This window comes from Mustela nivalis (assembly GCF_964662115.1).
Source record: "Mustela nivalis genome assembly, chromosome: 11".
NCBI lineage: Eukaryota > Metazoa > Chordata > Mammalia > Carnivora > Mustelidae > Mustela > Mustela nivalis.
The window spans coordinates 66,969,189-66,984,592 of NC_139030.1; the positions used below are offsets into that span (position 1 = coordinate 66,969,189).

Here is a 15,404-nt window from a genome sequence, read left to right on the forward strand (position 1 = left end):
TATGAGCATAGAGAAAGGAATAAAAAGTTACACAGGATACATAAATTGTGAACTTTCCTTAACTAGGTATGCAATTAGCTGGGGAAGTAGCTGTTATTTTTCACTTAATATTACATCAATTGTTAGAATGAGTATGCACTAATTTTGTAATTTAAAATCTAATAAAAATTATAATGAAAATAAAATAAGAAAATATACTGCTAGAAAGCATAAAGTTTCTCAAATTATTGCATTCTCTTCTTTCTCTTAATCCAGTTCTCTAAAGTCTTAAAATAACAATTCTAAGAACCCAGGATGCAGAAACTGTACACTGATAAAAAGAGAAAATTCACAGAAAAGTAGGGACAAAAGCTAAATGTAACAGATTGGAGAATGATAGCTGTAGTAACAGACTGGGTACATGCAAAAATCATTGGTTTGAAGGGAGAAGAGAGAAAAAATTGAAATAGAGAAGGAAAGGTATTCATACATGAAGACAGAGGATGTTTTGAAGATTGTCGCATGGTAACAAACTTCCATGGAAATATTGGGTGTGTTGGGGATAGAAAATCAAGAAGAGAATGGGAACTCCAAGATAAAAAATTAAAAGATGTGTTCATAACATGCTTTCCTGAATGTGTAAAGATGAGTGCGAAAGGCAGAATAATGTCTCCCCCCCCAAAAGATATCTACTCCCTAATCACGCAGAACCCATGAATATGTGGCAAAGAGGCATTGTGCATGTCATTAAGGGCACAGACCTTGAAGTAGGGGGATTACCAAGGATTACCAGTCCTATCAGCCCTCCAAAGGAAGCAATAGCAAACTAGTAGAATAAAAATTACAGGAGCTGTGATTATAAATGTTTAAATGATGCTTTTGAGTGTCCCCTCTGTTCAAAGCACTGTGCTGAGTGTGTATGTCCTATAGCCCATCTAGCCCTTGCCATATGATCTCCCCCATTTATTGCATAACCCAACGTCTCTTTTTAAATATCAGTGAATTAACATCTGGGAAACAAAAATGTCTGTTCAATGTCACAAGCCTCTTCTAAATTACAGGATTTTTGATCTCCTATCAGCACAGCAATCTATGTTAAGAATATGTGACATTTTTCTAGCAGTAGGGATAGACTGCCCTATCTCATTCTCATCTCTGCTAAGTGATCGAGCCTGCTTTCAAGGAGTTGACTGCTTGGATCAGTGGTGCTTTCAGGGGATAAAGGAAAGCTACCAGCCCTCATCAAGATGGAGTCTACCTCTGAAAAGAGAGTACTGGCGCTAACTGATGGTTAACTAAAACAGAAAAAGAAGCCAAGTTTCAAGTCAAAGCTGAGAAAACTCAGGTCAAATGGCACCTCCCCTTTAAGTGGCTCCCAATCATCTTCCCAGAGATTCCTTCCTCTAAATTCATGCAGCTTTCTTCCTCTAGCTCTTCTCGGCTTACTGCTCTCTAGCTTGTGTCATAGCTGCTAATGCACATGCCTGATCTCTGAGGGTGGTTTACCATTTATTGAGCAATACCATGTGCCAGACACTTAGCTAAATGCTTTACCTGCATTATCTCATTTAATCCCCATAAATGCTTATGTCACAAGTACTATAATTATTGACTATTTTGTTTACAGAGTCTGAAGTCAAACACATCTCTCAACTTCCTCAAGGCCTCACAATTAATAAGTGACATAGCCAAAATTCAAGACCTGCTGTCTGCCTCCCAAAGCCTGGATTCTTCACTCATAATAGATCTCTTCAAGAATGAAATGGAGGCCCTTGTGTTTGCACCCTGGTTTATTCATTGTTTCCCTGGGGCATAGCAAGGACTCAAAAATATTTGCAGAGTGAAAGAAAAGAGGCCATGAGTGGGAAAATTTCAGAAAGAAAACTTGACTAATGAAAGATCCTACCTCCTCAAAATCTGGCTCAGTCTATCCTAAATGCACTAAGAATAACTAGAGGTAAATATCCTTGTATTTATATATTGCTTGCTAGAAACTGCATTTATGTGTTTTTATTAATAAATTCTAATTTTAATTTTCCTACTACCAATGAACAAATCCAAAAGGCAAAAGCAGAACATGAGGGGAAGTACATTAACTCATTAAAATGGCCAGGAGAAAATGTAGAGACCTGAGTGCCTGTGGGCCAGTCTCTTCTTACTACCCTTTGTTCAAAGTCCAGCAATCACAGCAATCTGATCACAGTGAGACCAGACTGTCATGGCCTCCAGCTGTGCTGTTAGCACTTTGACTAAGCACATTCTGAAAAGATAGATGCTGATGCTGCAGGTAAAATCATCATCAAATCCAAGGGTATTTTACTCCAACTACATATGTTCAGCATATCTGCTTCCTGCTAGATTATAAATTACATGAAAGGAGGAACAATACTGATTTGGTTCATGGTGCCATCTTCAGTGTTTGGCTAATAGTAAAGGCCCAACAGCCATTTACTGAAGGAATCCACAACTAGATTCTAGACCACTGGACATCTAGACCACTGTCCAATGGGTTAAACAGCAAGAAAATGGACGAGTAATTCCATATGTAGGTTTCTGATTTGATTCTAGGAATGGAATAAATACTTTATCTACAATAATACGGTATTATTTTTACCTAAAAGATAAAAAGACCCCAGCTAACAGCCGTTTTGAAAATCAGGGAATTTATAATCTGATATTTCAAGAAGAAAAATGACTTCCATGCCACTCTTCAGATCACTAATCCAGAGTGGCTTATAGCAAAAATAAAATAATAATAATGAAAGTTTGAGAAATCAACTGGGAGAGAGCAGAAAGTGTCATGCCCGGGTTCTCTCAGGATATATTGAATTTGGTTGCCTATTGCAGAGAAGTCTGTGGGATAAGCAAACATTCTTTCAGTCTTAATTACCTCACTGAGCCTTGTATTAGTTACTTTGGGCCTCTGCTGTCTAGTATTGGCACCCTGCAACAACCAAGAACCTAGCCAGCCAAAGAAGACTGAGAGGTAAGCCTTGCCCTGGAGCTTGGGAACCGCTACTCTGTGCCTCTTTAGACTTATGACAGTGTATGTCTTTCCAATGGGCTGTCAGTTTGATTTCTGACTTGCCAAAGCAGCTGTATGCACAAAGAACTTTAAAAAAATTAAAGTTAAAAAAATCAAAGTGAAGGACCTGATCTAGTCCAGCAACTGATGACAAAAAACAGACATTGCTTTTAGGAAGAAAAGAGAGAGAGTGAGAAGTATAGTAACAATTAAGTGACAAAATTTATTAACTCACTTTGTGACCAGTAACTGCGATGCAAAAGAAAAAACAAACAAACAAACAAAAAAACAGTCACCATGCAAACACAAAAATTTACACTGTAAATGATCCATGCAGAAATGAACTTGAAGTTAAGTCTACTGGATAACTGAATGTGTTGAAATAGCATATTGAGTTGGTAAGTTTCTGGCTTTCGCTACATTGAATGCTATTGGGTGGGGGGGAGGGGAGCCATAATTGGTACCAACTCACTTGTGATCTACAAAGCCAAGAATGTTTTGTTACCCATGACATGTTCCCCAGGATTAATATCCTTCTTACTTCAATTAGAGAGACATTTAAAAGATCAACCCCAGGATTAGCACCTGAGTATATTTTTACTATTTTAATGTCAGGGATATGGAGCGAAGAGTTTACTTCTCTGTGACTATAATGCTTTCTCAGACTCTGAGAGCAAAGGGGGAAAAATTCTTCTGTAGATGGAACAGCAGTGAAGGTGGGGGCACAAACTCAACCTCATTCAATGTTACTACAGCTTTGGTTTGGTTTTTTTTGTTTCTTTGTTTTTGGTTTTTGGTTTTTTTTTTTTTTTTTTTTTTTTTTTTGACTCACACATCAAAGGAGCTACTACTTCGGTCTTCTCTCCCAAAATGGCTATAAGGACTCCCACCCCTCAGCCCAAAGTCTTTCCCCACCCACAACACAGGGCAGCCTGAAAATGAACACAGAAACATGCCCTCCCATAAGATATGAACAAGATTCTGTGCTGTGTGCCTGGGATGTCAACTCCAAATTATCAGGAAAAGAAGAGAGTAAAGTCTGCACACCATGACTGCCAACCAAATTTGTTGTCTGTTTTTTGTTTCTTGTAATGGCTACCATTGTAACTATTTGTATCCTTGTTCTGTGACTTTGGCCTAGTTACATTTAACCTTTGTCTGATTCAGTTTCCTCATCTATTAAACAGGATAAGTAATAATACCTACATCAAAGGATCACTGTGAAGATTAAACCACTTACAGCAGAACCAGGTAAGCACTACACAAGTATTAGCTTTTAATTTTAATCTAATAACATATAACTAACTTAATATAGTTCTCTAATAATAGTTGCTTACTACTACAAATGATGAAGAAATCCCTATCATTCTACTAATTGGTAACTGTCCCCTCTTCTCTTTGATCTTGGTTATATTATTATATTCTTTATACCTTCAAGTAATACATTTTTATAGCATTATATACTTACATCTATTATTTGACTTACAAACTTTAAATAATACATCATTGACCTCTATACAAAAGAAACTCAAGAAAATATCTATGGAGTAATTTCAGACTCACTGGGCCCACTGTTAAGTGGACTTGAGCCAGCCCCCCATTTATCACCCAATGTCCACGTGACCCCACTTTGAGTGGGCTACACAGTGGCATTCTGGGTATTTTAGAAAATAGTGTCATTTCAGAGCTGGCATCCAATAATCTCTTAATGATTTGGGCATCTCTGTTTAACTTATGTATATTTATCCTGTTAAAGACAATTTTCATTGTAAGAAGGCTGAGGGGGAGGATTTTTCATAACAGTTACTTGTTCTAGGTATCTATGGCTACAAACCAAACAACTCTAAATTTAGGAGCTTAAAAGAACAAATAATTATTATGGCTCAAATTTCTGTAGTTTTTTTTATTATTATTACTATGCTCAATTAGCCAGCATATAGTACATCATTAGTTTTTGATGGAGTGTTCAATGATTCATTAGTTGTGTATAACACTCAGTGCTCATCACAATATGTACCCTCCTTAACACCCAGCACCCAGTTACCCCATCCCTCCACCCCCATCCCTTCTGTAACCCTCAGTTTGTTTCCCAGAGTCTAGAGTCTCTCATGGTTTGACTTCCTCTCTGATTTCTTCGCACTCAGTTTTCCCTCCCCTCCCTATAGTTCTCTGCACTATTCCTTATATTCCACCTATGAGTGAAAACATATGATAACTGTCTTTATCTGCTTGATTTATTTCACTTAGCATAATCCTCTCCAGTTCCATCCATGTCCATGCAAATTGTAGGTGTTTCTGTAGTTTGAATGGGCTCCAGTGAGTAGCTTTTACTTAGACCTACTCCCATGCACTACAGTTAGATAGGACCAGAGTTGGAAGACATCTAAAAGCTTGACTTGGTTGGCCATCCACAGTGGCTTTCCCATTCACAGGCCTGGCACCTGGGTGCCTGTTGACTTTTTTCTCTCTCTCTTTGTGTTGTTTGCTTTTTGTATCATAGCAGTCTCAGGGTTGTCACATTTAGTCACATTTCTTACATGGTGGCTAGCTTCCATGAGGCAAAAAACAATCTTGTAGGCCACTTAAGAGTTATACCTGGAACTGGCACTGGGACACTGCTACCATATGCTATTGGTCAAAGCAGTCACAGAGCTCACCCAGATTCAAGGGAATCATGAAATAAATTCCGTTTCCTCATGAAGGAGCATTCCCTTGATGGGGGAGGTCATACTGCAAGAGAACGTGGGTTAGGAGATCTGCCACACTCCTTGTGACTTTACACTATCTAGCTTCTCCTTCATCCCAGGCCTCTGGGTTTGTGAACTTCCTAAAAACTGAATGGGCAAAAAGTTTATGATTCTTTTAGAATCACCATATCTAAGAAGGTTCTTAATCATATGAATAGGTTCTATGGGGGTTGCCATATCCAAGAATAATAAAATAGATAAATCTTTTGGCAAGATTAATTAAGAATAAAAGATAAAAGTTACAGTGTTAGAAATAAAAGAGGAAGGATAATAACAAAGATTTTTCAAATCACAAAGGGAAGGCTATGAAAAATTTTCTGCTAAAAAATTTGAATAAGACAAACTAGAAAGTTACCTGGAAAACTAAAATTTAATATTGCTAACTCAGTAATAAATAAATAAATAAAACTAAAAGACTTATAACCATTTAACAAATAGAATCAGTAATTAAAAAAATCTTCACCACTATCTCCCCCCAAACCGTGCCCTAATAGTTTTTTTTTTAATTTTATTTTTTTATTTAAATGCAATTAATTAATATATAATGTATTATTGATTTTCAGAGGTAGAGTTCAGTGATTCATCATTCTAATATAATACCCAGTGTTCATTACATCACATGCCCTCCTTAATGTCTAGCACCCAATTACCCCATTCCCCCATCCCTCCCCTCCAGCAACCCTGTTTGTTTCCTATGATTATGAGTTTCTTATGGTTTGTCTCCCTCTATGATTTTGTCTTGTTTTATTTTTCCCTCTATTTCCCTATGATCCTCTGTTTTGTTTCTTAAATTCCACATACAAATGAGAACATATGATAATTGTCTTTCTATGATTGACTTATTTTGTTAGCATAATACCCACTGGTTCCATCCACGTTGTTGCAAATGGCAAGATTTCACTTTTTGATGGCTAGGTAGTATTCCATTGTATATACATACCACATCTTCTTTATCCATTCATCTGTCAATGGACATCTGGACTCTTTCCATAGTTTGGTTCTTGTGGACATTGCTGCTATGAATATTGGGGTGCAGATGCCCCTTCGGATCACCACATTTATATCTTTGGGATAAATACCCAGTAGTGCAATTGCTGGGTCGTATGTTAGCTCTATTTTTAACTTTTTGAGGAATTACCATACTATTTTCTAGAGTGGCTGTACCAGCTTCCATTCCCCACCACAGTATAAGAGGGTTCCTCTTTCTCTGCATCCTCACCAACATCTGTCATTTTCTAACTTGTTAGTTTTAGCCATTCTGATTAGTGTGAGGTGGTATTTCATTATGGTTTTGATTTGTATTTTACTGATGCCAAGTGATGTTGAACATTTTTTTCATGCATCTGTTGGCCATTTGGATGTCTTCCTTGGAGAAATGTCTGTTCATGTCTTCTGCCCATCTCTTTGGGTGCTGAGCCTGCTAAGTTCTTTACAGATTTTGGATACTGATCCTTTATCTGATAAGACATTTGCAAATATCTTCTCCCATTCTGTCGGTTGTTTTTTGGTTTTGTCAACTGTTTCCTTTGCTGTGCAAAAGCTCTGTATCCTGATTAAGTCCCAGTAGTTCATTTTTGGCTTTGTTTCCCTTGCCTTTGGAGATATGCTTAACAAGAAGTTGCTGTGGCCAAGGTCACAGAGGTTGCTGCCTGTGTTATCCTCTAGGATTCTGATGGATCCCTGACTCACATTTAGGTCTTTCATCCATTTTGAGTTTATTTTTGTGTATTGTGTAAGAAAATCGTCCAGTTTCATTCTTCTGCATGTGGCTGTCCAGTTTTCTCAATGCCATTTGTTGAAGAGACTGTCTTTTTTCCATTGAATATTTTTCCCTGCTTTGCTCAAGATTAGTTGACCACAAAGTTGAGGGTCCATTTCTGGGTTAAATATTCTATTTTTTTTTTTTTTTGAAAGTGCTTGAAACTATTTACCCATGACGTTTAATTAATTAATTATTTAATTATTTTAAAACCCCACAGCAATCTCAGCACCAGTTTTATTAATGCTCTTTTTTTAAAAAAAATTTTTATTTTTTATAAACATATATTTTTATCCCCAGGGGTACAGGTCTGTGAATCACCAGGTTTACACACTTCACAGCACTCACCAAACCACATGCCCTCCCCAATATCCATAACCCCACCCCCCTTCTCCCAACCGCCCCCCCCAGCAACCCTCAGTACAGCATCCCTTCCTGATCAAAACTCTTCAAAGTGTAGGGCACATACCTCAATATCATCAAAGCCATCTACGAAAAACCCACCGCAAATATCATTCTCAATGGAGAAAAACTGAAAGCTTTTCCACTAAGGTCAGGAACATGGCAGGGATGTCCATTATCACCACTGCTATTCAACATAGTACTAGAAGTCCTACCCTCAGCAATCAGACAACAAAAGGAAATTAAAGGCATCCAAATCGGCAAAGAAGAAGTCAAATTATCACTCTTCGCAGATGATATGATACTATATGTGGGAAAACCAAAAGACTCCACTCCAAAACTGCTAGAACTTGTACAGGAATTCAGTAAAGTGTCAGGATATAAAATCAATGCACAGAAATCAGTTGCATTTCTCTACACCAACACAAGACAGAAGAAAGAGAAATTAAGGAGTCAATCCCATTTATAATTGCACCCCAAACCATAAGATACCTAGGAATAAACCTAACCAAAGAGGCACAGAATCTATACTCAGAAAACTATAAAGTACTCATGAAAGAAATTGAGGAAGACACAGAGAAATGGAAAAATGTTCCATGCTCCTGGATTGGAAGAATAAATATTGTGAAAATGTCTATGCTACCTAAAGCAATCTACACATTTAATGCAATTCCTATCAAAGTACCATCCATCTTTTTCAAGGAAATGGAATGAATAATTCTAAAATTTATATGGAACCAGAAAAGACCTCGAATAGCCAAAGGGATATTGAAAAAGAAAGCCAAAGTTGGTGGCATCACAATTCCGGACTTCAAGCTCTATTACAAAGCTGTCATCATCAAGACAGCATGGTACTGGCACAAAAACAAACACATAGATCAAGGGAACTGAATAGAGAGCCCAGAAATAGATCCTCAACTCTATGGTCAACTAATCTTCGACAAAGCAGGAAAGAATATCCAATGGAAAAAAGACAGCCTCTTCAATAAATGGTGTTGGGAAAATTGGACAGCCACATGCAGAAAAATGAAATTGGACCATTTCCTTACACCACACACGAAAATAGACTCAAAATGAATGAAGGACCTCAATGTGTGAAAGGAATCCATTAAAATCCTTGAGGAGAACACGGGCAGCAACCTCTTCGACCTCAGCCGCAGCAACATCTTCCTAGGAACATCGCCAAAGGCAAGAGAAGCAAGGGCAAAAACGAACTATTGGGATTTCATCAAGATCAAAAGCTTTTGCACAGCAAAGGAACAGTTAAATTTTCTAATTTTTTTAAATGAGAATGTATTTCTTTTATAGACCCAAAGAAAAGAATTTTGTTTTTTAAGAGAGAGAGAAAGAGAGAGTACACATGTGCAAGAGCAGTTGGGGAGGGGCAGAGGGCGAGGGATACAGAGAATCCCAAGCAGGCTCCACACTCAGCACAAAGCCCAACACGGGGCTTGATTTCATGATCTGAGCCTAAATTGAGAGTTGGACTCTTAATGAACTGAGCCATCCAGGTGCCCTGAAAAAGAGCTTTTTTAAGGCAAAGATAAAAATCCTTTTAATATTGAAGTCACCATAGGTTTGTTTCATCCAAATTAATCTTCACTGAGATGTCCTCTAGTATAGACAAAATTGCTATATATTAAAAACTTTATAACTTTAATAGTAGAGTATTTGATTTACTACAGCAAAATGTGTATTTACAAAATAAACATTTTTTTGGCCTTTAGTCCTTAGACTTGTAATTCACAAATAATTTATGGATGTTTGTCAATATCTTTACTGTAATAATATGTCGTTCCCTATAAATTTCACATTCACGATGCAATGGTAGTAAGGGTACAGAAGATCTCTGGATGTGTTTCTTAGAAAACTCACATTAATAACAATACTACAGATCTTCCCTAACCTCCCCTATTTGGTGTTTCCTATATAAGAGCACATCTAATCTGAAAACAAAACTGATCTGCAGAGACCTTGTAATTTATCTTTTTCCATGATTACAATTTCTGATTTAACCAGCAGCAGTTCAAATTGCACTGTGATCCAAATGATCAATAGCCGTGCATGACCCATTAGATGTGCGAATATTAAATTGTTTTTGGATAAGGGCTGTCCAAATGAAAAGCATATAATTACCATCTATTAACATATATTGAAGCCAATAACACAAAAATGCAAAATGTGTAACATACGACCTATCAGAATTCCAGTGACTATGATGTTAAGGTTAGATCTTATATTTTAGATACGGATTAGTGTCAAATTATGATTTATGTCTTCACATATTCATTATTAATAAGATTGACCTTAGGCTACACAATGGATAAATTTGTAAATAAAATATATTTAATTTCAGATTCCATCCTTTTTTGTATGTGTGTGCTTAACATAAAAGTTTTACTACCTATTATAGGAAGTAGCCATAGTTAGTGAGTAAAAGGATAATTAAATTAATTTGATAAGAAAATAATGCCAAATACCTAGTTTACTTTTCATGTTTTCCCTGCAAATAAAAAGCTTATACAGTTGTAGAAGCATAAAATTACATAAAGAGTAGATCTTATAGAAAAATGAGTCTAATATTCTATCCTGTGTCAGAGAGAATAGCAATAGAGTTCTCCAAATATTCCATTGTAACTCCTTCCAATATTTAACAATGCAGTCTTTGGAAATTTTTCTTCATGAAGACCTTAAATACCTAATGTTCTAAGTTAAACCTAGAGAAGTAATATTTTAAGTCATATTTCTCAGTTCTCTCTTGTGGCTTTGTGATTGCATCCAGGATAGTGGTATATAAGATAATGTAATCTACTTCCAGATCTGTCCTTCAAAACATCTAATGGATCCTCGAGGCATTCCATTGCTGTGGTGAGAGCACATGGTCCAAGGCTGTAGCTGTAGGATGCAAGACCCAGCTACACGGACTTTACATGAGCCAAAAATAAATTTTTATTACAGTAACCTCTGAAGTTTCTGGGTGTGCCTATGACTGTATCAGAGCCTGGCCTATTCAGGTTCATTTCAGGTATGAGCATAATGAGAAAATTTTTCCAACAGTCACTCCCATGTCCATCCTCTCCTGACCCAGGCTCTTCTTTTCACTCAACAGTGCTGTAATCAGGGTCAGCATCCTGTCCTCCTGTTCCTTAGATTTCTTTTTCACTCTCCACACTTACAGATTTAGCCCCTAGTCCTTCCTCATTTGTATTTGTATCATTCTGTTTTCTCAGTTTTTTTCTAAATTTTAATTCTCAAACCCATTATCTCTCTTGCTCCAAAAGTTGGTTCGAGCAAGCTGCTCTTTACATGTCTGCGCATCTTTGCATGGAGGGGATAATTCCCTCTTCCCACCATGCTCTGGAGATATGGAAGCCATCTTGTGGGAGATATATGTGTCCGTTTTACCCTGGGTGGGACCAGAGGGGCACAGAAGTCAAGCCTCCTGCTTCAATAGATCTGTCTTGTTGGAAAAAAGAGTATGAAGCTCTCTTTTCTAGTCTTCTTGGGACAGGGCTAAGGCTCTTATCTAAAATCACTGCCTTTGCTTCTTCTATGACTGTTTTATTTGTCAAGGTGTTTCCAACAAAGCCTAGTAACAATACAGGGCAACTGGGGCACCTCATGGCTCAGTAGGTTAGTGTCTGCCTTTGGTTCAGGTCATGATCTCAGGTCCTGGGATCTGAGACCCACATCACATCAGGGATCCCTGTTCAGTGGGGAGTCTGCTTCTCCCTCTGCTCCTTCCTCTGCTCCTCACCCCCACTCCTGCTTCCTCTCTCATTACTTTCTCTCTCTCAAATAAATAAATAAAATCTTTAAAAGAAATATAGGAAAATCTAAATAACTTCTACCTTCTAGTCCCAGTTTTAGTGCTTTAACCTTCTGAGTGAGTGCTTGAAGAGATTTCCCCATTTTCTTTGCATCAGGGCTCCTCTCACTAACCTTTCTCTAAGTGATCATTTGATGAGATTTCCTCTACTTTCTCTGAATTAAGAATACACTTTTTTTCCCCCTATCTTTTTACACAGGAACCATTTCAACGAATTCCTATCTTCAACAAACCTGCCATGTAGAACTAGTCTTTCAAGCAATATGAAGATTAGCCTGACCTTTCTTACATCAATTAATCAATATGGTTACACCACAGATTTACCTTTTAACCTTGGTGTTTCCACAGTGCAATATTAAAGCATGATTTGTGAGACTGCTCCATTTTATATATGGTTAAGGAACAACACTCTGTCTGTGGGCTCTGATAAAGTATCAGAGCATAACACAACACAGGAGGGAAAGGAGGCTTTTATTGTCTTCATCAAAAACAACTCTGTAAATCTAAGATTGGAGCAGCAATACTGGCCGGCTGACTGAAATTAACTGCTGGGCTCTGTTTGCAGATTCACGCTGCTGGAACAGCCATTGTTTGGGAATGCTCTGAAGGATTGAATCATTTGATCTAAATTTCAGATAGGAATATGTCATCTGTTGCCACTGTCAACACCCTCTTCCTCAGTGTTAAAGCTTATCCCCAAGACAAACAAGAAAGGTTTGCTCTACTTATCCTGAACCCCCAATTGCCACTTTCCTTTCTGCCTTAATCTGTTTCATAGATGAAAAATTTAGAGGAGGCAAAAATGTTGACAGATCTCCAAATATTGGTCAAGTTCCTTCACTGAATAAATACTACCATTATGTTCTTTGCGGGGTCTTTATAGAAAGATTTCTCCACCAAACCACGATGTGTTTAGCTGTCTGAATTATAGAATCTATTTTTGAACATGTCACCCAGCTCTAATGCTTTACAAATGAGGAAACTGACCCCCAGAAAATGACAGGTTCAGACCCACGATTCACAGAGACTTAGTGGTAGACTTACCTTAGATACTAGTGCAGTTTCTTTCCCAAATGCCTAGCTAACACATTAGTTCTTAAGGATACATTTAGTTATGTGATGATATCTACAAACTTACCACTTTCTCAGAAGCCAACAAAACTTCACGTTGAGTCTGTACATTTTCTTGGGGTTTACTTGGCAGTGCTCCATTGTCACTGGGTCATCTGGAAGTACCATCCTGAGTCAAAAGAAAATTCAAATTATAGCTCTGCCACTTACTAGTTGTATGACTTCTGTTTTACCACTATCTTAAAAAAATAAAATAGCCACCTCCTGGGGCTGTTTGGGAGACTGAAAAATTAATTCATACAAAGCACTTAAAACAGTATTTGGCACGTAATAAGTACAATACAAACGTTAGCTCTTATTATTTTTCCCCTTTCTTAGATTCTTCAGTGAATCTGGTGCATCACTGAAAATTTATGTTATTTTTTTTCCTTCATAACTCCTAAGTGTTTTATAATTCTTGATTCTTTTACAGTGAACATATTGTACGGTTCCTCAAGTTCATTTTGAACATTCACATTGGCATTTGGTAGAGGTGTCTTTTTTATGAATTAAAAACAAGGACAAATCACCAACATCTGTCATTGCACTCATATTCTGCTTCTTTTTGGGTAATTCACAAACACTTTAGCAACCTTGTTCCCAGGACATGATGCCAGAGGTTGTTGAATGAATTTCACTTTACAGTCAACCTTTACAAGATTCAAAGCACCACAGAATGTAAGATCAAGTTCCCTATGATCAGTACATGAAATGAACTTTATTATGGATTCTGTGATGTTCCAATGGCAATTTAATCATTCATCTTCCTTTTTTTTTTTTTTTAATTTATTTTTTATTTTCAGCATAACAGTATTCATTATTTTTCACCACACCCAGTGCTCCATGCAATTCGTGCCCTTTATAATACCCACCACCTAGTACCCCAAACTCCCACCCCCCATCCCTTCAAAATCCTCAGATTGTTTTTCAGAGTCCATAGTCTCTCATGGTTCACCTCCTCTTCCAATTTCCCCCAACTCCCTTCTCCTCTCTAACTCCCCATGTCCTCCATGCTATTTGTTATGTTCCACAAATAAGTGAAACCATATGATAATTGACTCTCTCTGCTTGACTTATTTCACTCAGCATAATAATCTCTTCCAGTCCTGTCCATGCTGCTACAAAAGTTGGGTATTTGTCCTTTCTTTTTTTTTTTTTTTTTATAAACATATATTTTTATCCCCAGGGGTACAGGTCTATGAATCACCAGGTTTACACACTTCACAGCACTCACCAAAGCACATACCCTCCCCAATGTCCATAATCCCACCCCCTTCTCCCAAACCCCCTCCCCCCAGCAGCCCTCAGTTTGTTTTGTGAGATTAAGAGTCACTTATGGTTTGTCTCCCTCCCAATCCCATCTTGTTTCATTGATTCTTCTCCTACCCACTTAAGCCTCCATGTTGCATCACCACTTCCTCATATCAGGGAGATCATATGATAGTTGTCTTTCTCTGCTTGACTTATTTCGCTAAGCATGATACGCTCTAGTTCCATCCATGTTGTCGCAAATGGCAAGATTTCATTTCTTTTGATGGCTGCATAGTATTCCATTGTGTATATATACCACATCTTCTTGATCCATTCATCTGTGGATGGACATCTAGGTTCTTTCCATAGTTTGGCTATTGTGGACATTGCTGCTATAAACATTCGGGTGCATGTGCCCCTTTGGATCACTACATTTGTATCTTTAGGGTAAATACCCAATAGTGCAATTGCTGGGTCATAGGGCAGTTCTATTTTCAACATTCTGAGGAACCTCCATGCTGTTTTCCAGAGTGGCTGCACCAGCTTGCATTCCCACCAACAGTGTAGGAGGGTTCCCCTTTCTCCACATCCTCGCCAGCATCTGTCATTTCCTGACTTGTTGATTTTAGCCATTCTGACTGGTGTGAGGTGATATCTCATTGTGGTTTTGATTTGTATTTCCCTGATGCCGAGTGATATGGAGCACTTTTTCATGTGTCTGTTGGCCATCTGGATGTCTTCTTTGCAGAAATGTCTGTTCATGTCCTCTGCCCATTTCTTGATTGGATTATTTGTTCTTTGGGTGTTGAGTTTGCTAAGTTCTTTATAGATTCTGGACACTAGTCCTTTATCTGATATGTCGTTTGCAAATATCTTCTCCCATTCTGTCAGTTGTCTTTTGATTTTGTTAACTGTTTCCTTTGCTGTGCAAAAGCTTTTGATCTTGATGAAATCCCAATAGTTCATTTTTTCCCTTGCTTCCCTTGCCTTTTGCGTTGTTCCTAGGAAGATGTTGCTGCGGCAGAGGTCGAAGAGGTTGCTGCCTGTGTTCTCCTCAAGGATTTTGATGGATTCCTTTCGCACATTGTCATCTTCCTTTTAATAACAGAGAAACACCCTTCTCTGGAACCTGGTTTGACCGATCATTAAAATGTGTCTGGTTTAGTCAAGGAACACTCTTAGATAATGTGAAATCCCAAGCTCTAATCACAGATTTGAGTTGACTATTTTGCTTTACTTGCATTTAGCTAAATGAAACTTCTTACTTTAAGGAAGTCTTTTTCAACAGTATGTGCCACTACT

The 15,404-nt window shown here is 37.8% G+C and overlaps 1 long non-coding RNA gene across 3 annotated transcripts in view; it reads right to left on the reverse strand.

Moving 5' to 3' along the window:
- The window catches only part of LOC309843937, a 138,348-nt gene that overhangs the window by 51,307 nt on the left and 71,637 nt on the right, over positions 1–15,404 (reverse strand). For all 3 annotated transcript variants that reach the window (XR_014300423.1, XR_014300424.1, XR_014300425.1), the window contains exon 3: positions 12,880–12,981. This is a non-coding gene — a long non-coding RNA (uncharacterized lncRNA). The remainder of the gene's footprint in view (positions 1–12,879; positions 12,982–15,404) is intronic.